Below are 24,368 nucleotides of genomic sequence, written 5' to 3'. Positions count from 1 at the left end.
CATTTCCTGTACCTCTATGCAAGTATACATAATGCACAGGCCTCTGGGAAAAGCAATTCAAAACTATCTCAGACCACCTTCACAGTCTTCTCCTGGAACTATCACACAATAAAAAGTTTAGGGCTATGGCAGATTTTTATTAAGTACAATATCAAAGACTATAAAAAAAAGAGATGGAAACTGGAGATAAAAACCTCAGCTCAGAGAAGTTGTGCAATCAACTTGACAGAAAAAAATTAAAATGGAGATATTATTCACTTCAGTGCACTAAGTATGAGGAAGAACAAGATAGGCATTTCCTCAAATTATCAGAAATGTTGAAAGACTTAATCAGCTAAGGATGAAGAAAAATCAAGCTTAGCACTTTGAGAGACCACACAGGTAGCTCTGTATAGTAACCTACCTCATTGACAGAAACAGCCAGTAATGACAAAGGTACGCACTGGCTGTATATACTGAAAATGTGGAATAATTGTGCTGAAAATGCTGAATAAAACCCCAATCTCATTGAAAGCAAATGGGAATTTTGTTTGTGGAGCTATTGACAAAATATATAGTCACATGTGGCCACATACTGAGGATACATAAACTTTTTATGGCTATGTACTTTTCTAGCTCTTTTTTACTCTCTGACCAGAATATATTATGCTAATGAAGTATGACAGGAGTTCACATTTCATGTAGGGAAATGGAAGGAAAGCTTGGCCATACAGAGGACCAGCCCTTGAAGAACTTTAAAAAAAAAAAATCTAGTATTGGTTTAATATTCTGAATAAGTCAAAATTCAGACAGTAAATATTTTACTCTAAATGGTATTTCCATTATTACACTACTTTTAAGACCAATGTGAATCACTGCAATAAACAATCATGTCCAAATATGCAAACTCTCTATGTTTATTACCCTCTTATCCATGTCTCCATGGGCTTCGGACACCTCCAATGTGACCACAGTGTCTCACACCTGCCTGGGAGAAAAGTATACAAGATCTGGTGTGTGAAATGGAGCTCAGTCCAAAGAAGATTAACAGTGTATATATAAAGCATTTTTAAATGCATTGATATAATATATTTGAAGTTTATGTCCCATGAGGGTTACAGTATAATGTAGACATAAAAGTGTCCACAGTTGGTACATCTGGTATTACTCCAGATGAAGATATGATCCACTTAAAGAGCCTTGATTTCAGCTGTTACTAAAAAATAGATGATTAGTTGGACAATATCCATACAATATGAATTCTGGTCACCATTATAAAGACACAGTGTCATTTAACAGTGCAGTGTGAGGTCCACTATTTGCTGATTGTCCTTGTTACATGGGTCCAACAAGTCAGGCAACACAAACTACTATGACAGCTTTGCTATTAGTTAAAAGACAAAACTGATGAAGCAGTATTTTCAAGACATTCACAAGAGGAAGCAGGAATATTAATAACAACAATAACAATAATAATAATAATTTGATTAAAAATTGTCTCACATTGCCACAAATAGAACTTCGGATAAAAGGAAAAAGATGTGAATATTTAAATAGCAAGGTAGGACTAATTCAACCCACATGGTTATAATCTTGGAAGGGTTCATGCCTAAGTAGCTCAGAATAGAGGAGATGAAAGGAAAGCTCAGATATTACTTCTCTTTTGTCAGTGGACAGCCAATTTGTATGTATCCGTAGAGGAATGAGGAGCAGACAGGAAGCTTGAGTTCAAGACAAGTAACCAGAGGTCAAGGGAGTAAATAATATAGCCATGTATTCAGCCAAAGATGTTAGAGACCACAAGATCCAGTGTATTGGGATTGACTGTCTCAGGTTGAGGGATATTTAGAAAGAACAAGCTCCACCAGACATGAAGGCATAGCTTTCAATTTCAGTCAACATAACTTAAGCATATGCTTAACTACTTTCCCAAACAGTGTTTTAAAAAATATTTCTTTAAGTAAATGGGGAATTTACTAAATGCACCCACTCTTCTGAAAAATACGCTCTACGTTTCAATAATTTATTTTGACAAGAAAAATATCTGAGGGGTTTAAAGGAAAAATTGGTCAACATCTGTGTATGTTCACTTTCTGTATTACTAAGCATCAGTCAGATCAATGTTGCAGTGCTGTGCTAATGTCTGGAATTCTCATTAAAGTGGTGTCAGGAAGTTTGGAGTTGGAACAGTATTGATGGTAAATGGATATAGGTCATTTGGACAAGAAGACTCAGATTTGCCATGGTAGGAGAGCTAATGGAATGCTCCCTCAATAGGGGAGCAATTATAAAAAAGATTTTTAAAACACCAGAAAAAGGAAGAAAATAGTGGTGTAAACTGAAATATAGATACTAAAAGTAAGCTTCATTTCTTTTACCTCTTCTTCTAATAATTAGGATTTTTTCTCAAGGTTAACTGAAAAGGAAAGTATTTACAAATGTCGGGTTTTATCTCAGTCTAGCACTGACAGCAATGGATTTCAGGCTTGTTTGAAAGCAATTGACAGAATAAGACTCCCTTTTTGTCTCAGAACTCATCTCCTTCATCCTTCTGATCATTTAATTCCTTTAGAAATGCCTTCTGATCTGTACATCACTTTTGATAAAATCTGCTTGTACAGGATGCAGTGGTATAGGAGGCCTGGTAGAGGAACCTAGGTGATATGACAGCTCTGTACTGATTTAAGAAAGCAGGTGCTGGTGAGGGGGTGGAAAACAAACCAGGAAATAAAGGAATATAAGTATCAAAATAAGTGAGATATACCCAGAGCCTGACTTGAATCTTATTTTTCCCTATTCTTAGCGTGTTCTTCACTCCTTTTTCAGATTCCATGGACTCCTTTCCAATACTGAGTGTCATTGTTTATCATTAGCTTTAATGAAGTCCTATGCATAGAATTTTCAGTGTAGCACACTTTTTTTTCATTGAGAAAGTCTGACAGATGTTTTACTAAAGTCACCATCAAACATAGCTTTACCACCTCATAGTTTTGTTTTTATTGGAAAAGGAACGTATTTGGCTAGATGTGTTTGTTTTGAATCTGTTTTGTTCAGCGTATTTATTGTTGCTCACCTCAAGAGAACGAGTTGTGAGCTTTTTGTTCTTCAGTTCACTGGAAGTTTTGCCTCATCAGAGGCTGTGTCTGAAGTCATCTAAACTACATTATCCATCTGACAGTCAAGGCTTTTGCCTAGACCAGTTGTCTATAGTCATCCAATAGTTAAAGGATTACTGATTCCATGTGTTTTAAATGTTTTCTTTAGATGTATATACTGGAGCCAGCATCCCAAGTGATCCTTCATGTCTCTACAAAGCACCTGGAGCACCTCAGATTAGAGATGGCATTTTTACACAGCTAAACTTAAGTGAAATACATCCCACTTTGAAAAGCCTAAGCCTAGTTTGTATAACATATCTTAATTTAAAATATGATGTATTGGATATATTCCAGTATATGTGCAGTAGATAGACAGTCCTAGAGCATTGCTGCAGCCTAGTTGTAAGACTGAACTGAACACAATACGAACTTTGCTTACTGAGATCAAGGCAAAATCTACTAGTGCAGCAGCACGTGAATGGCACTAGCATTACTGGAATCCAGGTAACACAGGGACAGGAAATTAAATTGCTCCAGATTTGGGTCCTGTCCTCAGTTGCAGTGCCATGGTAGCCTGAATACAGTCATGCTGTGCCAGCTGCACTAGGCCACAGCTACCCTGTGCCAGTCTCCCATGTGGACCTCTTAGAGCATACTAGTTGCACAGTCACCTTCCTCACTGTCAAAAGCACAGGAGAACATTTAGGACATGTCTACAATAGCAAGACATGAGGACCAGTAGGAGAGGTTCTATAAAGTAAAATGCTTTTTGAGGACATAGCAGCCATATCATAGTGCCTTTGCTTCAGATTACTTCTGGTCTGGTTCCCTGTACCTATCTGCAGCTACAGGACTTTTGGAACATAGGCTCTGGTTTAGTTTTAATCAAAACAATTCAGGAATGCTCAGCAAAGTGAAGCAAAACATGGTGAAAGGGAACAAAAATAACAGTAAATGGGGACAGTAAGAAGACTGAATTCAACAGCTCACTTCTGGTCTGAACTGGAGAGCTAATGTAGATGCATGGTTGCACACAATAAACCATTAACACAGTGCAATGCAAGAGCTCTTAATTTCCCTGGGCAGCTATTCCTGCAGCTGCAACACATGGAGCTGTGGGTGAAGGAGAGAGTCAGGGTCTGCTCCAGCAAAGCAGCCAAGAAAGGGGAAATTGTACCCTTGGCTGATACCAAATTAATTATTTTCCAGTGTATCTTCCTCTGACTTTGGTTCTCGGGCTTTATTGTTAATTTACATTAACTTATTTTAAGTATTATACTATCACTAAGCCCAATGATGTTCACTGTGTATCCAGCTCTAAAAACATTTGTCCTGGATAAATATAAGAAAAAAAAACACTAACTGATTGTCCTGGAACAGGGGAAGAGACAGGTATCTGTAAATTAGCAAATAATATCAATTTAACTGGGTGAAGGGTTGTTTGTTTCCACCATTTCAATTCATTCTTACACACATTAAGGAAGGGATGAAAGATGGATGTGATAGACTATAAAGATCTTCTATCAAGCAAGAAATACTGTTAACATAAACATATGATCTGTTCTGGAATACAAAGATCTACCATAATTGTCAAGGTTACTTGAGAAGCTGCATATGCTTCAATGCAAAACAAAGGGCTTAAATGATTCATGGAAGGGCCAAAAGATCTCCAGACTGGAGGGGCGTCATAGCTTACACCTCAAAGTTATTTTCCATCCAGCACACAGACACATCTGGGCAACCTTTTGTAGCCATCTTAATAAGAAATGCTTTATGATAGAGCACGTGCCAAAAGCAGAGCTTGTCCAGTTGTCTGCACATACAAGCTAATGAAAAGACAAGTGGACAAGCACTTTGCTATGTAAGAGGCAAGACATCACAGGTATTACTGAAGAAAGCATCTGCCAAATATTAACTAGGACTTACAGAAATCCACTGTATTTAACATCTCACAACCTAATATGGATAATATAGCAGCCAATATACCTTCAGAGATTCTAAAACAAATACACATACAGCTTACCTGCAGAAGACTTTCCTCTGATTTTATTATCCCTGACAACAGAGCCAATGTTTCAAGAGCAGAGAAAGATGTCTAACTCACACGTCATGTTCTGCATACTGTCTCAACCTGCCACTGCATACACTTCCTTGAGAATGATGCTATTGTTATTATTTAGTACAAATATTGTTAAATGTCTTGGCAGAGGCTTACACGATCTGCTCTTATTTCAGTCATTCAACAAAGGCTTGTAAAAAAGCTGCAGGAGGAAGTAATTTACTCATTCACAGATTAAAACTAGAAGTGCCAGCTTAATGTATTATGACATTTTTCAGGCAGAAGAGTCTGATAGAGCAGCAGAGAGTCCTCAAATGAACACATGTCCTAAGCACTAGAAAAAACAGTGGAAATACAGGAAGACGTGTCCCAGCCCACGGCCTTTCTGGAGACCACACACACTATCATTAACAAGTTTTGCTGACAGGTATTAAGAAAAAGGGCATTGTTAGTAGCAAAGTGTGCCTCCTCCTAGGTTGGCTGATCTCTCCTGTTAGGAGTAGGTAAGGTTGCTGGTTATTTCCCAGAAAACACTGAGACATAGTAAGGGTGAGATTCAGGCGACCAAAGGCAGATATGAGCCAGAGTTTCTCTGTGGGTGAATCCATGATACCGACCTACCGCAGCCCTCTGGGTGACTATAGAGAAATCACTTAGTATGGTATTCATCTTATCCAAATTTAGACTCCTGCAGTATAAACATCTACATAGAGCAAGTCACCCTGTGCTCCCTTTGTAGTCAACAGAGAGAAATAGATACTTCGAGGTGGCAATTAATCTCATCCTAAAGAAGACATATTCCAGATGATTTATGCCTTAAAAGTACCTGTTTTTCCCTGACTATAAAGGGAGTCTGAGGTGATTTTTGCCATATGGACATCTCAGACATGGACAAATAATATATCTAGCAGAGCCGTAAAGCCACTGATATTCCACACAGCCTGCAGTTAGTATAAATGTTTGGTCAATAATAACTTGAGCTGAACTCAGACAGTTGACCCAGAGGTGAATGGCTCTGTATTCCATTACTAAGCCTCTGAATCATCCGGTGTCTCTTTTTAAGTAAAGTCTCTCCCTGGGTTTTAGATGTCACTTAATGGAATGTGGATATTAAATGTATGTAAATCCATAGCAATTTTGGATAAAGCTGCATTCCACTATGTCCCATTATAAACACTATCCCACCCTCCTCTTTGGAGCTGTCAGTCTGTCAGGCAGAGGAGCGGGTGGACTCGCAGAGCAAATCCTTGTAATTTCAAGGGGACTGCTGTTGCCAAAAAGAAAGTTCCCTATGAAAATAGCTCTTTTGTGGAGACTATCAGAGAGACGCTCTTAAGCCATGTTTTTTTTATATCCTGGGATGATAGGAATTCCTTTACCAAAAGTAGTGCAGCTTGTTTTTTAACCAGGATGTTAATTTCCATGTTATTCTTGTTTCTGTCTTTAGAGGTCTCATTCTGCTTCACCGAAGCGTCTTCTACCATCTACTTTTACTTCCCATTATTTTTCTGCACATTTTTGTAAAGTTTTTATTGAAATTTCCACTCCAGTTACAAATTTTATTTTTTTTTTTTAACAAAACAATTCTTGTTGCACTTCTGCCTTCAACCTAGCAGTAAAATGTCAGGCCAGAGTACTGTTATTATAAATTTATTTTTAAATAGGTTAATGCAGCTGTATGTTCTGTTAAACTCCAAATGTCAGGCACTATGCTACTTCACAGATATCATTTAATGGAATGTGGATAATCCACAGCACCTGGGTGTTGATCTGCTTTGCACTTTAAACATCATCCCACTATAATATACAACCCCTGGTTGTGTGACATGAACTAAATAACCATCTCCACCAGTACCTAATCAAGAGATCCAAAACTCCGTTTTGTGAGATGACTGGTTCAGTGGTCAGTGGTACTTCAGAAGTTGATTGCCACATTCAAGAAACTTCTTCTCAAGCACAATTTATTCTAAAGGAGGTGCATGAGACACTGACCTTCCTCAGTCCATCTCTGCATTTCTACAGAGAAGGCTGTGTAGCCTAGACCCTGTGTTACCTGAAAGGTTACCCAAAGAAATACTCATATATTTCATCTCCTGATCATACTGTAAATTCTGCTATACCTCTTTAGCATACTAAAAGTGGTCAGTGGCAGCCACTCTTCAAAAGCACCTAAACCCTTCAGTGTTTTCAGCAATTACCTGAATTACACAAAAACCTGCATCCTGGGCGGGTGATTCCTGCAAACCTGAAATAAGAGTACAATGGAGACAGAAAAATGGTGCTTTGAAGGTGCTCATCTCAAGGCATCTCTCTGAAGTATAGACTTTGCCTAGACAATTAGTTCAGATTGGACAATTATCTTCTGCATATCTGAAGTTATGTGAGAAGAACTGCCAATTCATGGCTAAAATGAACCCTTCATTCTAAACAAATACACACTAATTCTTGGTTTCTACCTGCTTGCTTCCATGAGAGATGCAGACATATTCAGGACTACAGCAAATTTGAAATTCATTCCCCACCTTTCCAAGATAATGCTGACATTCATGTACCACAAAGCTTGCAGAATGGAGCAAGGAGGATTTTTTTTCCTTGCATTTGTGCTTTAAGCATATTACCATTGTTGAGTGTATTAGCTACATAGCTCAGTTCAGTGAAGTTTAAGAGTCTGGCTTTTAGTAGAAGTCTCCAAATCCAAGCCTCATCTCACAAGTGGTTTTTTTTATATCCCTCTGACACAGATTGCTAAAGCACTTTTACAGAGGTAACCTACTCAGTCAGCTTTGAGACAGAATTCATAACTATTAAATCCTTAGAAACTCCACACATGTGGAGGTTCCAGGTGGAAGAGAGAGACCTTCTTATTGCCTTTACAGGAGAAAAGACAGTAGTAAAAAAACATAAAAACACAGAAAGAAAGCAGCCTTTGCACATCCAGTAGGATAGCTGCTCTCTCTCTGACAGAAAACATAGAAATTTGGTTTCCTTAATTCTCTGCTTACAGAACTACTTGCTTTTTTCATATTATGGGCATATGGGGTTCCGGTAGTCAAATACAGGACAATTATTTAGGCTATTATATTTATTACATTAGCCACAAAAATGCAAGTAAAATACATATCTAGATCTTTACAAGACAGAAATTACATTTTTGAAAATGGGTAATAGTTTGATACTGATCTGATAAAAATGAAAGAATGAAACAGGTTTGTGGTTTTTTTTTTCTGTCACACATGCCCAATGCACGACATGCCTGTGTACATGTTATAACATATCATTTCTTTTATTAGGATGTTTTAGAAATCATAAAGAATAAGAGGAAATGTGGGCCAGATCTTCACCAACTTTAGCTGAGGTACACTAGTTTACCTCAGTACAGGAGGTTTGAAAATACTTCGCTTCCATTAGCCTTGCAAGCCAGTGGTCCTCTTGAAATATTCCCTGTCTCACAGACTTGTATTTGATCTGAGTGCAACCTATTTCCTATTTGCCTCTGATTTTATTTCTCTCCATTGTCTTGTTCTCTTGCTGCTGCTCAGAAGTACCAGAAACTTTAGAGGGGAAGGTTTGCAATGGAACAGCTAGAACCTTTCCTCTTCCCCTCCATTCCTTCCTCCATCTTTCCTCCCTGCCTTTCTCCCTTCTAGATAACCTCCAGGAAGATAAATAATATTTTTTTTATATATACTAGAAGATCTGTTAATATACTAATCATTGAAGATCTAGTGAAGCAAACACTGTTTAAGTTACCTGATCAATTATAACAGCCAGGGTGCCAGTTAAGCCAATGGAGAGTCACAAAGCTGATTATTAAAATAAATATTTGTCTTAGTTAAGTTTATTATCTGTTCATCATGTATGAGTGAAAAGAAATGAGTTTCCAGAAGCCAGGGTCTAGGGTTTTCCAGCTGAAGATCACAAGGGAAGCAAGTAATACATATAGCACACATAACTGAAACAAGAATTGACTGTACAACAAAACTAGGTGAAAAGGATGCTCCAGAAAAAACTGGAAAAGCAAAACTAAGGAAAACTAAATATATCTATGCTTTTCAATGGATCTCTTACTTAGTTGGCTTCTAACACTTGCACAGAATCAAGATTCTAGTGCTCCGTTAGATCTGTCACTATATCTTCATGCATATCTTGTTGAGTGTTCTTCCTTGGAGGTATAAAAACTTCTGGAAACCTCAAGACAAGAATGATTTGAAACCGTTAGAGCCTGTCCAGAGGAGGGCAACAAAAATGATCAGAGGACTGGAGCACCTCTCTTATGAAGACAGGCTGAGCGACTTGGGGTTGTTCAGCCTGAAGAAGAGAAGACTCCAGGGGCACCTTATAGAGACGTTCCAATAGATGAAAGGGGCCTGTAGGAAGGCTGAAGAAGACCTGTTCACAAGGGCATGTAACAACAGCACAAGGGGTAATAGTTTCAAGCCAGGGAAGGGTATATTTAGGTTGGACATTAGAAAAAAGTTTTTAATATGAGGGTGATGGATCACTGGAATGGGTTGCCTAGAGATGCGTTGGAGGCCCCATCCCTAGAGCCACTGAAGGTCAGGCTTGATGGGGCTCTGAGCAATTTGTTCTAGTGTGAGATGTTGGACTAGATGACCTTTAGAGATCCCTTCTAACTCAAGATATGCTATGATTCTATGACATTCAAAACCCATCTCAACAAAGTCCTTGCAATTGGCTCCAGGTCGCCCTGACTAAGCAAGGAAGTTGGACAAGGTGACCTCCACAGAGTGCCTAAGCATTCTGTGATACCTATTTGGAAGGAATTTTTTTTTAAATCACATAATATAAAATAGCAGAAAACAATTCAGAGAGCTGGACATCAGGATAAATGCTGGTTTCAACATTTGTGACTATTACTGCATATAAAAGCTAAACCAGACTGTTGTATAGATATAAATGAAAACATGGGTGAATACATATGTGATATGTAGATAAATGCAAATGTTCATGTCTACGAGTCACCAAGCAAATTTTTCATTTGTCTTTTACAAGCAGGTAAGGTTAACTTTGCTATTCTTGATACTTCTAGCAATGTCTTCAGCAAATGTATCCATTCCTTCTTTATACTGCAAGACAAGATGTTAGCAAAAAAAGCTCTCCACCTCCCCACTCCTGTAAAACTATACTTGCAACCACACCTAACCAGCAAACCGCTGATGCCTTTGAAAGTCTCTGAAGTTTTTGAAAGCAGCATTTCAAACAGCTGCTCAATCAGTTTAGGTTGACAACTCCAGGCTTATTTCCTCAGCTTTGCAGGAGACCTGTGTGGGATAAGTTTGTCTAGAGAGGCATCCCCATTTACTGCTTTCCTTTATTCTCTAAATCAAATGCTCTCACAGGAGCTGAGATTTATTTGACACAGCATATTCTTGGCATGCCTTTGTTGGATATTTTAACTCTTTAGGATACTCCTGCAACTTATTTATTCTTTACCTAATAAATAAATTCAGCATCTTTCCATGAACTGCTATAAGGAATTGTTTATAACTTCCCAATTTTTTCAAAAGAACTATGTTTACATCTTTTCATGTAACTGCAGAGACTCACCAAACTTTCAGAGATTATACTATTTATCAGGCCCTGACAGTTTGAATATACCTATCTTCTCTTTAACATGTTCCCCTCCTATACTTTTCCTAAGCCCCCAAGTCCTCACTAAAGTTAAGCAGAATAAAACATAATTATTTTAGACTTCTTTACACAATGTTTGTCTTGCTCTCCTTTCCTGTTACAGAGGATCTGTACTGTTCTTTGTCCTATAGATTCTTTCTAGAAATTTTTGTTCCTTCCTTTTTTTTTATGTGCTAGCTGAAATTCATTTTTGCATGTTAGACTTTCTGGTTTTGTATCCACATATCTGTGCTTTTCTTTATGCTTATTATAAATCATGTGTCTCCTTTTTCACTCGCAGAAGTATAGGCATGGAAAGATTACACTTCTTCTGACCATGGAGTCAATAATAACGAATTTTACTGACTGGGTAATTGATGTTACATTTTGTGATATGCTCTTAAAATCCTTCCAGCCATTATTTCTGGACTGCCCAAGTGAGTAATTCTGTGTTATAACCACTTCTCTACTTTTTAACAATTGCTACTCAACTTCTGAGCTTACAGTGACTTTTACTTAACAGCATGATGCATAAAAGCAACCCATGGCCAGGGTACTGTGTATAAGCAGAGTGCCCCAGGAACAGGATCTGGCCACATCTGAAGGTTTTTTTGGCAGGTGGTTGGGGAAGACTGCTCCTAAGCACAGCTTGCTCAAAGGCTGCATGCCTGGGTCCTTCTTTCTGGAGTTCCTGAGGCCCTGCTCTGTCATTAGAGGTGGCAGACTTCCAATCTCAAGAACTACTTAAAGTGCATTTTTTATTATTATTTAAACGCATCTCAGGATTTTGTTCATTACTTTTCCTTTATTTAATGGAAAAGGAAAAGTGCTGCATTTGCTGCCACTTCTTGTTTTCTTTAAGAAAAGTTACCAAAATGAGCCTATTCCCAACTTCCCTGACCTTTCTCACATTTGGCACATCCTGTCACTCTAGATAAGAAACTCTTCTTGGCTTGCCATAAGAGGGAGGAACAATTTAGTCCAGTCATGAAAAAGAGACATACCAACATACAAACTTGTTGTGTTGGAACTTTTCACAATCCTTCAGCATTCATTATTTGAACTAAAACAGACCACACAAAAAACATTACTACAAACAAGAGCATAAGAAGATTTACTAATGGTGATGGAAGTTTCTCTCATTTGATTGTCCTGTAAATACTCAAGAGAAATCTTTAGCAAGCAGCTTTACCCATGGTGCGGCTGGCACCAGCGATGCTGAGAAGTGGCAGAACATGGCCTTCAGCTGAGGCAGCCTAAGATTTGTGAGGCCTTTTTGAACTGAGACCTTTCTGAACCTGCCAGCAAAATGAGTGATTTGCTGTGAGATCAAGGAAAAGCAGCTCAGCATTTGACAACACTCATTAGTTGATGCTTCTGAATAATTTCTCCAAGGATAGCAGAGTTTTGAAGAACACCGAAAAGGGATTTTTCATTTTATCCTCTATTATTTACTGCATAAGATAAGGGCAGACACAGCTAAGCTGAGGAGGACCTCTGCTATATGTGCACTCTGTTCCCGAGGCCTACATCCAAACATTAGCTCTATAACAGGGACTTTTAAACACTTTCAATTAATAGGAATGTTTACCTGTTCTAATTCTCTATTTTTTAAAACTCCATTAATCTTATTTTTGTTTCCTCATGTGTTTCACAGGCTTAACCAAATAATCCAAGGAAAGGGAGGTGTCTCAGTCCCTCTGCGTAAGTTATGAGCCCATATCCACCTCTCTGAAGGAGTCTGCAGGTCTGCAATGTGCTGCACCCGCACCGGAGCGGAGCTGCTCCCCACGGCCAGGGATGCCCCACTGCATCCCACCCTTCCCTCAGCAAGTGTGCACACACACACGCCCAAATACACACACACTCCCTTGCATAAACAGCATCTTCTCCCAGGGTTTACTCTACCTGCCACCTCCACATCTGCCCTAGACCCTTCCTTCATTCTGGCTGGCAAAGCCCTGCCAAGCACTGCTTGGACAAGGGACATTCTTGCCCTGCATGGACTTGGTGTGGTGCTCAGAGCTGGCACACAGCATTCCCACAGGACCATGCCCTGCCAGTGAGCAGCTGTGGAGAGGCCCAATGCCAGCTGCAGTAAGGGGAGTCACTTTTTTCATACAAGAAATAAAGTGCTTCTGGCAGCAGGTCCCCCTGTGGTGACTGGCCCCTTCTCTCTCCTGTGTGGTGGGCAGATGGTGGCCGTGCAGGCATCTGGCCAGCACCACTCAGCTCCCACAGCCCCAGCCCCATATGCCCCTCTCAGCTGCTGGCACTGCTTGCCAGACTAGGAATGATTTTTCAAGTACCACTAACACAGTTGAAGAAAATGCATCATAGGGCAAACTGTCTTTTTCAGCTCTAGTGGCTACTGGACACAGAAGCTCCTGAAATGCAGGAAGTGGGAGTTTTACTTACTGCCAGGTGGAAATCCTGGCAGAAGTAAGCAGCGACACTGTCAGTGGTATGGCTTTCTTCACAGTTAAAATGGTCTAACAGAGCTGGGCTGGGAGAAAGAGGAAAAGGATTTGGGGTTTTCTTAAAGAGCAGGACACCTTAATGTCAAATTTTACTACAAACCTGCAAAATCCAAACACACTAAGCTGTAACCTTATGCTAAAATACGAGAAGAAGCTGCTCTGCCAGCTCATAACACAGCTTGGCACCTGTGCCCTTAGTGCTGCTGCTGCTAAAACCTGAAGTTGCACAGTGCTGAGGTCTGGCATGGGAAAAGGACACTGTGACAGTACAGCAGTGATTTATGCATGAGGAGGTATTCGAAAGCAGGTGAGTAAGTCTCTACCTGCTGCGCTTACATGCTAAAGCCAAAGTATAGACAGTGAGGCAAAGACCACCCCAAGGGCTATTACACCCCCACAGCAACATGAATGTAATGCTGGAGCCCTGGGGGAAAAAGTTGGCAGCCCCAGCAAACAGATTGCTCCTTTGTCCCTCATGTTTGCAAGAAAACAAGCACCACATTATGGCCTCATCTTGTGGGACTGACCACAGGGAACCTCTTGGGCAGGCAGAGGAGCTGTTGGAAAAGCATCTTCAGCTTGCATGTGGCACATCTGCTAAGACTGAGCAAAGCCATCACCTCCGCCTGGGCTTGTGGGAACAAAGCTTGTGATTTCAGGGTCTGAACGTGAGCTGGAGCAAGTCAGAGGTGAACAGAGAGCAGCAGAGATCCGGGCAGGATGAGACTGGTGGATTTGGATCACCTAGGTTACAGGGTGTAAGGGCATGTGCAAAATCTGGAGTTACAAGGAAAATATTGTAGTAGGGCTCTTCAGAAAAAGCGTATGTGTGGACTGCTGGAAATTAGGGAAAAATTGCAAAGAGCATTTATCTCATATTAATTATGAAACATCATAATGCATGGAGAACACTGTTCTGGAATGGAAAGAGGTGATCTGAGTTTACAGGAGCTACCGTGCCGGTTCTGCCAGCCTGACCCAGAGCAAAACAGCCAGAGTGAGGAGGCAAGATGTTTTCCTCGGGCACTTTGTTGACTCAGACCTATTTTCCCTCATGTTTTAAGCAGAGGCTGCTGTAACACTATTCAGACACAGCTTTTGTGTCCTAGAGATTCCTAGAACTTCTCCATAAGGGTTTTATTTTCACATTAAGTTGCCCTAGCTACATTTAATCCAATTTTATCACAGGTAGACTAATAGAGTTTTGATAACATAGTCACTCTTGGAAAAGGGCTCATTTTAAAGTTCTAGCAAAATATCAACATGTTAAAAGTATATAAAAATGCACTGTGAAGTCACATGCTTTCTTTCAAGGCTGTAGTATAAAGAAGTGTACAATCAGTTCTGTGCAGTCTCAGGTTTAGATGTCACTCTCCAAGACTTCAAGAGACGTGAATTGGTGAGTTTTTCTTTCTAACTGTGAAAAATAATTTTCACAGATCATTAGATCACACAGTAAAATTTTAAGCCACAAGGCAGATGGACAGGATGTTTGACCTTCCTTTTTCATCTCTAAACTTCTGCCATTGTTGTGCTGTTAGGGCACTGCATATATGCTGATGCTGCCTGTCAGACACTGCTACCATTCCCATCCTTTCTTGGCACATCAAATGAGCTGATGTGATGACATATTTCTTTCCCTGAATGGAGGTGGTTTTCCACTCAAAGAAGAAAGCTGTATATTTTTGAAGCCAAGATCATGGGTCCTATATTTCACGTGCTGTATAAGCTAGTTGGTAATCTCTGCATATGTATATAAAAAATACATAGGTAATTACTTGTTGAACCTAAAATATCTCTGGAAGTGTTCTGAAACTTCATGCCTTCAGACCTGCCTTTTCTGCTGATGGATATCAGATACATTTTCTGTATATACAAATTCATTCAGTAGTAAACTAGAAAGAAAAATCTCTTTTTAGTTCAAAGAGCTTCCTACATTCTCTTACATAGCTACAGACTCTGCTCTGAGCTGTTTTCTCATGTTTGTCTATGGTAAAACCAAAACTGAAGTTATTTTAATCTGAGTCACTTAGGTGGAAATGGATAGTTTATATCTGGCAAAACACAGCAGCTGCAATACCAGATCTGAGTCTCCTGAACAAAATCTTGCTTTACTGGCGTGTGCAAACCCATCGTAGCAATCTGAGAGATGAAATACTTTATTTCTTAATAACCTTGCGGTGCACAGGCCAGGGGTGAAAAAGCTCTGTATCAAATAAGTATTTTCAAGATTAATAACATTAAGAAGACTCTCCAAAATAATTTTGATTTTTTTTTTAAACCTCTTTATGTTCATTGAACAATTTTATGTGCTCATGAATAACTCACACAGAAGGAACAAAAAGATTATTCCTGCTCATAAAGCTTGAAGTGTGCAATCAGGAAACAGAAATACTACACCATTAAGCTGACCAACCATGTGGCACAAGCAGTAATCAACAAACAGTGAATAGTCAGAGAAGCCATTTTGCCAATAGTCTACAGGCCAAAAAAATACTACTGCAGTTTCTAGAGATTTGGAAAAGTCAGTTACTTTCCAATTTAGAAACAGAAAAATGGAGCATGCTGACTAAATTTACCCACTAAATTGTTAGCTTTAAACAACATCACCTAGCTATTTGTTCAGCCTCTGGAGCCTTTGAAGCAAAGGCTGTTGGTAATGTGCCCCTTCCTGGGTCCTCATTTTGAGTAAAGTGTACCATGGACACCTGAAACCACAAAATATCCACTGTTCTGTCTGTCTGTAAGTGACACGATCTGTTGCTGCTCAGAGCCCTCCTGAATTCCTGCCTCACCAAAGCAGCATGAAATCTAACAATGCTCTTTAGATTTGAAGAACTTGATCCTTGAGTACACAGTGCAGCACCTAAAGTGCCCACAGAACTCCTGTCTGTAAATAATGCCCTTCATGTGGCCAATAATGCTCATCTTGTTTAGGAATGCCTGTGTGAGGTTTATGATGTGGCTTGAGATCACTTGATGGAAGAGGCTGTGCAAGTATAATAGACTGTCCTTCAAATTATTACTAGTGCATGTTGTAAGAATTCATCACTGCTGGAATTGATTTTTATCTGGAAATCCTAGGATACAAGAATGAATCAGTTTAATTATAACTAAGGTGAGTGAGTGATGTTTAACTGGGATAGCACTAGAATAAATTCTGTTTAATGGAGATGCATTTAACCTTTTCTAATTTATAAACTGTTATTAAAGTAGAGGCAAAGTTTTAAACTTCAGAATATTAGAAGTGATTTCACCAAACAAAGATTTAAAGTTGTGAATACCATTTTCATTGAAAAGGTACTTTTTTAATGTTGAATTCAAATATATTTACAGATTTGTTTTGTCTTTAATAAAATTTCCTTTCTGATAGAAATTCCTGGAGAATTTAAGATGATCATTTGTTTACTTAGATGTCAGAAGTAAGGCTAAGTCTTATAAACACTTAGGCATGTGCTTAGCTTGACATCAGCAAGACCACCCCCGTGCATGAAGTTAACCATGTGCAAAGATATTTGTAGGACTGGCATCTAATAGTCTCTTGTAAACTCCAGTCTTGCACTTTGGAAAGGATTTCAGTGAAAGTGGAAAAAAGAAGTTGAAGGTGCAGAGCAGTGATGTGAAAGGACAATACAACAGTATTCTTTCATTATTTGAAGCAAACACAAATAACAGCAATTTTATTCTTTATTTTTTTCTTTGTCTTTACATCTGCAGGGTGGGTAAAAACTGTTGTTTTGGGGCTGCTTTGGGATCTTTGCATGACATTGGCCTGCAACAGAGATCAGATTGGCATGGATTTCAGTGCTGATCTAAAGCCACTGAGGATATGGGTCATCTTTCCAAACTACTGAAGGAGGGATTCCCACTGAAAAAAAAACATGAGATCCATACATCCTGAACTAAAGACTTACAGCCACTTCTAGGCACAATTTAATTAAGTAGCAGAGCTGTGACATGCCGCATAAGTGTCAGCAGCACTCACAAATGGAAATCTATGCTGTAGAGAATGGTGAACTTACAGTGGTATTCAGAGCTTTTTCCCTAATGGGTGGCATCTTAAAAAATTGTTCATAACAAGATTATTTCTCATCTGAGAGCTCTTCACAACCTCAAAGTGAAATGACTGTTAGTCATTTAATCTCCTTCCTTCATGCAAGATCTTCTTATCACAATAATCATAAATTCAGTGACTTCCCCTTTATCACTTCTGTTCGTTTCGGTTTCTTCTTTTTCTCATTCAGAACTTCATGTCTATTGGCATGTTCCCATTCTCCCCAGTTGCTCTGCCAAAGATGTCAGCCTTTAGGCAGCTTCATTTCCTTTCCAAATGCTTCATGTCCTCCAGGCTGTTCCCTGAACACACACAGCAACTTTCTAATCTCAGTGCCTCAGGCAGTCAGACCTTCCTGCTCAGCACAGAAAGCTCTCTCCCATCACCTTCACCGCATGCAGGATAAACCTAGCAACTTGCCCAGTTCCTCTTCATCTATATTTAGAGGTACAGTGTCATCCCAGCATTTCCAAGACTTGACTTTCCATTCTACAGCAGTACATGTATCACCATCAAACACAAGAATGACAATTACAGAATAAAGCCAAATGCATTCGTAGGTGCAGAAAGGGACAGAGAAGACATGCCAAGTTATTTTTAGGTGAATTATTTCAGCCCTAGGTACCACCAACTCCCTTCACATCCTCTAAATTTCAGATTTTATTTTTGAAGTGAATATTTCACAACTGTGGCTGCAAAGAATACTTCCAGAACCTAAAAACAGTGTAAAATATCATTTACCTGCCCACGTTTGCACAGAGCCTGAAAGAACAGATCTGAGAAGTGGGGTTGACAACATTAAGAAAATTATGTGAGGTGCTAAATCAAACTTATGGTATGCTTGCAATGTCATCACTTTAATGTTGTCAACTTGTTGTCAGCTTAGATTGATGAGCTGAATATGTGATCTTGGAAAGAGATCTTGCCCCACTTTGAAGAAGCCTAACACACTCTAGAATATCTTTCCAAGGATGTACACTGTCATAAGTCAAAGTACTTGTACACTCCAATGAAAGGAGTATTTTTTTGTGATGTTCACACTGTGTAGAGCACATATTACACATACACTCTCCTTCCCATTCCATCCTTACTTTTACCCGTTCATATACCCCGTCTTGCACAGAAACCCACCATATATTCACACAGAGCTACTCACTGAGGCTAACCTGAGTAGCTCATAGTGACAGGAGAAGCTGACACAAAGCAGAAAAATACCAGGAAAATTTTCAGAGAAACAGTGCCCATGATTTGGAAGAAAAATATTGGAAAATTTTGACCAAAACCCTAAGTGAAAAAATATTGGAAGTGACAGGGAAATCAAGGTAGAGGAATGTATATAGTCCCTCATTCCTTTTTTTATGGCTATAAATATTCCATACACCAATTCAATTTGATTTCTATGCAAAGCCTGGATGTTTGTTTCTACTATTGTATACCTCTGAAAGATGATCAGGTGTTCAAGAGATCATCTGTCTTATGAAACAGCATCTGTATTTAAGCTACTGTGATAAATCAGTTAGTCTGAAGAAAAACTATTCATAATTTACAGCACATAGTAAATTCAGTTGGGTCTCTTCTGCAAATGACATTACCAAATGCAGTTACACTGGATTTAGCTATGTAAATATTTTTATCGTGTTTCTGGGGACCAGGTTACATATAAGCAGCTTGGTTTTTTACAAGTCATGATAGAAAACCTGCTTCATGACTTAGATGTGGCTTAAAATACACAAGCAAAATCCCAATAATTCTTTTTCCATAGCAATAATGTATAAAATACAGTTTCTTAAATTTGCATTGTTTTTCTCAAACACCATTATTAACAGACAAATTAAGATTTTGGCCTCTGTCACCATGCTTGGTTCATGCTGAGTTTAAATGATTTATTTCAGACACCTTGAATCACTTAGTGGGTAGCAATTTGTAGGCCTTCTGAGTCACTGTTGATATTTTAATAGTGTGGAGATTTTGTTGGTTTGTTTGTTCTGCTGCTGTCGCCACCTCTAGTGTGTTCTGCCTGTTTGCTGTTCAGAAAGAGCAAATCCTTGGAAATTAAATATCTTTGATTTCTCAGAGCTACTTAGAGAATATAGCAGTAAATGTCACTTCAAAACCATCATAATATAAAGCTCAAAATAAATACAAAACAGTTCATCCTGGAAAAGACATTATTAGCCCAGTCCTGGAGGAATGCCCACACAGGCAGCCCTCCTTTGGGATTCACAGGTCTAGATCCAAACTGGAACCCACACCATCAAGGTTGAACAACTGATGTCAGCTACATGGACCTGTTCAAAGCCTTCAACATTGTCCCACACAAAATCCTAATGCCCAAACTGGAATGTTACAGATTCAATGGATGAATCACTCATTGGGTAAGGAACTGGCTGGATGGTTGCACTTAAAGAGCTGTGATCAACGACTCAGTGTCCAGATGGAGAACTGTGACAAGAGGTGTTCCCCAAGGGTCAGCACTCCGACCAGTGCTTTGTCAGTGACATGGACAGTGGGATTGAGTGCACCATCAGCAAGTTTGCTGATGACATCAAACTGAGCAGTGAGGTCAACACACTGGAGGGGAGGGATGACATCCAGAGGGACCTTGACAGGATTGAGAGGTGGGCTTACGCCAACCTCATGAAGTTCAATAAGGCCAAGTGCAAGGTCCTGCACCTGGGTTGGGGCACTCCCAAGCACAAATACTGGTTGGGTGGAGAATGGATCAAAAGCAGTCCAGAGGAGAAGGTCTTGGGAGTGATGGTTGATGAGAAGCTCCACATGAGCTGGCAATGTGCGCTTGCAGTCCAGAATGCCAACCGTGTCCTGGGCTGCATCAAAAGAAGCATGGCCAGCAGGTCAGGGGTGGTGATTCTTCCACTCTTCCCCACCTGGACTACTACATCCAGTTCTGGAACTCCCAACACAAGAAGGACATGGAGCTGTTGGAGAGAGTCCAGAGGAGGCCACAAAGATGATAAGAGGGCTTGAGTACCTCTCCTATGGAAACAGGCTGAGGGAGTTGGGGCTGTTCAGCCTGGAGAAGAGAAGGCTCTGGGGAGACCTCATAGCGGCCTTCCCCTTGTCTAGGGAAGTTGTGGAAGCCCCATCCCCAGCAGTGTTCAAGGCCAGGTTAGATGGAGCTCTGAACAACTTGACCTAGTGGGAGGTGTCTCTGCCCATGCAGAGAGGATTTGATCTAGATGATCTTTATAGTCTCTTCCAATCCAAACCATTCTATGACTCTATAATTTGTGAGGCAAGAATTGCTATAAAAGCCAGGACTATTCACATTCTTGATAATCACCACTAAGAGGAAGAGTATAGAAAACTGCAGCACTGGGGCATTTCTGCTGCCTTCAGCTGTACAGCCAGGTTCTCGTTCAATGTCAATGGGAAATGTTGCAGTGCAGCTAAGCTGACTTATCCTTGCTGATTATCTCTTGCTGTAGTGCTTTGGGCTACCCTGTTGAGTTACAGCTACATGCTTATACACATAAGAGGATTTGTTCTACACAAGAGTTATTGACTGATATTTCATTAACATAAGAAAGAAAGGTATGTTGATGTATTGAACGTAACCTCAAAAATCTGGCTCAGAGGAGTTGCTGAGATTCCTGGGTGTTACACTCTTCATATCTTCTCTACTTACAGCTGTTACTTATTCTTGCATAGGAAAGAGTGTACTCTTGCCATAACTTTGCCTTTCTTTGTACAAAAATGAGGAAGGAGACCTAGGACTCCTGCAGGACCTTTTGCAAGAGCTACAATATATAGTAAACTTTTTCAAGAACTATTTTCTTACATCACACAGCTCATGCCCTGCCTCTGCTCAGACTAGCTCAACACACAAAGATTTGAGTGAGGTATAAATGTTTGGCAAAGTTCACTGAAGTAAGTGGATGATGGTTTGTGCTACAGAGAAGCTTGGCTTAGTGCTGGGCTTCTCAACCTGTGAAGTATGAATCACTCATGTCCCATGACCTATTTCCAATAAGGAAGGAAAATTTGTTCAGGTTGCCTTTTTCCTTCCTATGAAGAGGAAAAGCCTCTTCTCTGCAGTTGCATCCCTGTCAGAGGACTTGGCAAACCTCAAGGAATGCCTCTTCCTACAGCCCAGGACCTGACAGAAGGCCAGCAGGTACTGCTGCCACCCCTGTGGGACAGCACACCTCCATCTCCACTCTGATCGTGTCCAAATAAAGTTGGGGCCTTGAAGATGGTTTTCAGAGGCATCTCTGAAACTAAGAAGGATCCTCTGAAGATAAATGCCATTGACCAAAAGGAGTGAGCTTTTGTCATTCATAGCAAAGAGTTCTGCCTCCCTTCAAATCAAGTACATATCAGATCAGTCAGACATTCTCACTGACTGTCCCTCCTCAGCTATTCAGCCACACTGATTGCTGGAGTTTGTCATCAGGTTGTGCATTAGATCTGTTACCTCCTGGAGCACATCATGCACGGTGTCCCAGCATGGTACTCCAGCTTTGCCTTCAGGGCACATGGTTAGAGCCTCCCTTAACCCTGGGAGGTACTATGACATTCTAGATACAGTCCAAATAGAACTGACCTTAGCAGCCAGTCTCATTTGCAAATGAATGTGAGCCTTTCTTTTCTATTTCAAACACACAAACATTGCATGAAAACACTTTACACATTCATAAGTGAAGAAATACCAAACTGTCTCTCTCTGCAACCTACAAAGAGGTTGAACACAACCTCTACACTGATACAGAGAATGGAAGAGCAATGCCATACCAGAAATACCTGTAACTATACCTGCATGAGTGGTGACATCTCACAGGGTAAGTGAGGTTGGTTTTGCGCTGGAGAGGGTGAATAGGGTGCGTAGGCAAGTGTGTGGATTAGACACATCTGAAAATAAAGAAAATGACATTCAGTGTAGATATTTCTTATTTGTATTAGTGACTTCTTTCCAATCAATGCCATTTTTTAATGCATAAAGTATTGCCTAAATTCTAGTCTTTAAGTCAATGTTGGTTGTTGTGTTGGTTGTTGTGTTTGGTTTTTTTAATGGGCAAAAAGCAAATGTTTTATTAAGTTAAACACAGAAGACAAATGTGCTTACATTTTTCAAAAACAGTTGAAGTGGGACTTCAAGAAGTTGAGTGAAGACAGAAAAGGAAAATTTGGTAAGGAATGATTCTCTTCAATGAGCCGAGTCCAAACACCATAGCACTGCAAAACTGCAAGAGCTGTCTAGCGTGATACAGTGAGGCTCATTTTTGAAGCTGAACACAGAGGAGTGCAGAAGCTCAATCTTAACTACAGTAAAAGACAATTTTTACTGCCAGTCCCTCTTAATCACCTCCAGTGACAGAAATACAGATAAAAATATTAAGGAAGGTAAAGAACACATTTATCCAGAAAAATCTCCATATCCAAAGAGAAAAACTTAATTTGAATTTGTTTAGTATCACTATTAAAATCTTTGTGCAAAGCATACTGTATTTCATTATTCTGTGTTAATAATATTTTTGGACAACATAAGCCAATTCCCTGTGTACTCTTAGTTCATTACTTTCTTAGGTTCATCAGACTCTATTCAAGACATTCATCAAAGGTTTTTAACTGACCTGTCTGTGACTGGCAATGTTGTTTTCAAGACCATCGGGATCTGTCAGGGCAATGTTTGAAAGCTTTTGTATTGCCTGCATGCCACAGTCCTCAGGAAGTAAAGGGCAATGCTCCTTAAAACCTTATTAATAACAATACAGTGAATGTCTGCTATTTAAGTGCGAATACTACTGAAAAAAACAGACAAACAAAAAACACAAACCAACAACAACAATAACAATAACAAAACAAACAAACAAACAAACCAAACAAAAAAAAACAAACAGCAACAAAGAATAAACCCAAACAAATCAAAACCAAACAACCAAACAAAAAACCCACCAAAACCAAAACACAACAAAATCAGCTTCCTGGCTAGATAGCAACATACCCGTCTTCTTGAAACTCTCCCTAGGGGCAGCTATTACAGCCATCCATATTTGTTGATTATGTATCTTTCAATTATTTACATTATTTGCCACAGTGTTCTTTGACAGGCTGACTTTCTGAAGAGAAAGTTTTCACCATCGAATGCGCAGGACATCTTCACAGTAGTTCAGCCATGTGTCGAAGGAACAGAGTTCTTGACCCTGTAGTATAAACACTTGATTAGGTACCATAATAACATCCACTACACAGTACATCCATAGATCTCAGAACTTGTTTTCAGGCAGTGTTTGCTTCAGCAGACCATCCAAGGAGAAAAAGCAATGATCTCTCACTCACCTACTGAACCAAGGGTGCCTGGCTGGGACAGCCCACTTGTCCTGAATCCTACCCCACTGCTTGACTAATTGCTTTTCTTGGATGAGAAGTGCAGTCTGAATGGTGTAAGGCATTGTGAAAGTTTTATCAGACTATTTCTGTAGTTTTATTTTCTGGTAAGCGGTTGTGTTTGGGCTGGCAACTTCCATGGGTGGGAGCTGAGCATAGTGCATGGAATTTTCCTTCTGCCCTTGCCCCTCACCCCAGGGATGAGATGGTCTCCACAACGGTGCATTATACTGCGGGGGTGACACAACCTGTTGGATGTGTCTATCTACTAAGTGTATAAAACAGGGTTCTTCCATGTAATTTAATGCCAATAATGAATTCAAATATGACTCTTCCGTGAAGTCTGAGGAAGGTCTCAAACTTGTGCTCCTCCCTTCTAGCAGATTTTTGCTACTGCTGAGGTTCACTGGCTGGGTTAGAACTGGGAGCGTTTTAAGATTTGTGGCTGTTAAGAAGTGGTTTGATGCTAATTCAGCCAGTCTGGGGTCTTCCTCTGAGCCCAGCTCCTGGTACACTCTGGTGCAAGAGGAGACTTTAGCCCCGTGTCTGGGTCCTGGGCCCTGAAGCTCTCCAAGTGCACCATAACATTATGAAATCTGGGGCCAAGCAAATTCCCTCCCTGCATCCATCCTTCTCAGATTAGCAGATCACTTGGGAATGAGGGGAATTCAGAATATCCCAGTAGCACCTTCTATGGTAGAAATGTGAGAGTGTGTTCT

The sequence above is a fragment of the Apus apus genome, chromosome 1 (assembly GCF_020740795.1).
Source record: "Apus apus isolate bApuApu2 chromosome 1, bApuApu2.pri.cur, whole genome shotgun sequence".
Lineage (NCBI taxonomy): Eukaryota > Metazoa > Chordata > Aves > Apodiformes > Apodidae > Apus > Apus apus.
The sequence above is the reverse complement of the archived record's forward strand: the minus strand, read 5'-3'. Positions refer to the sequence as shown.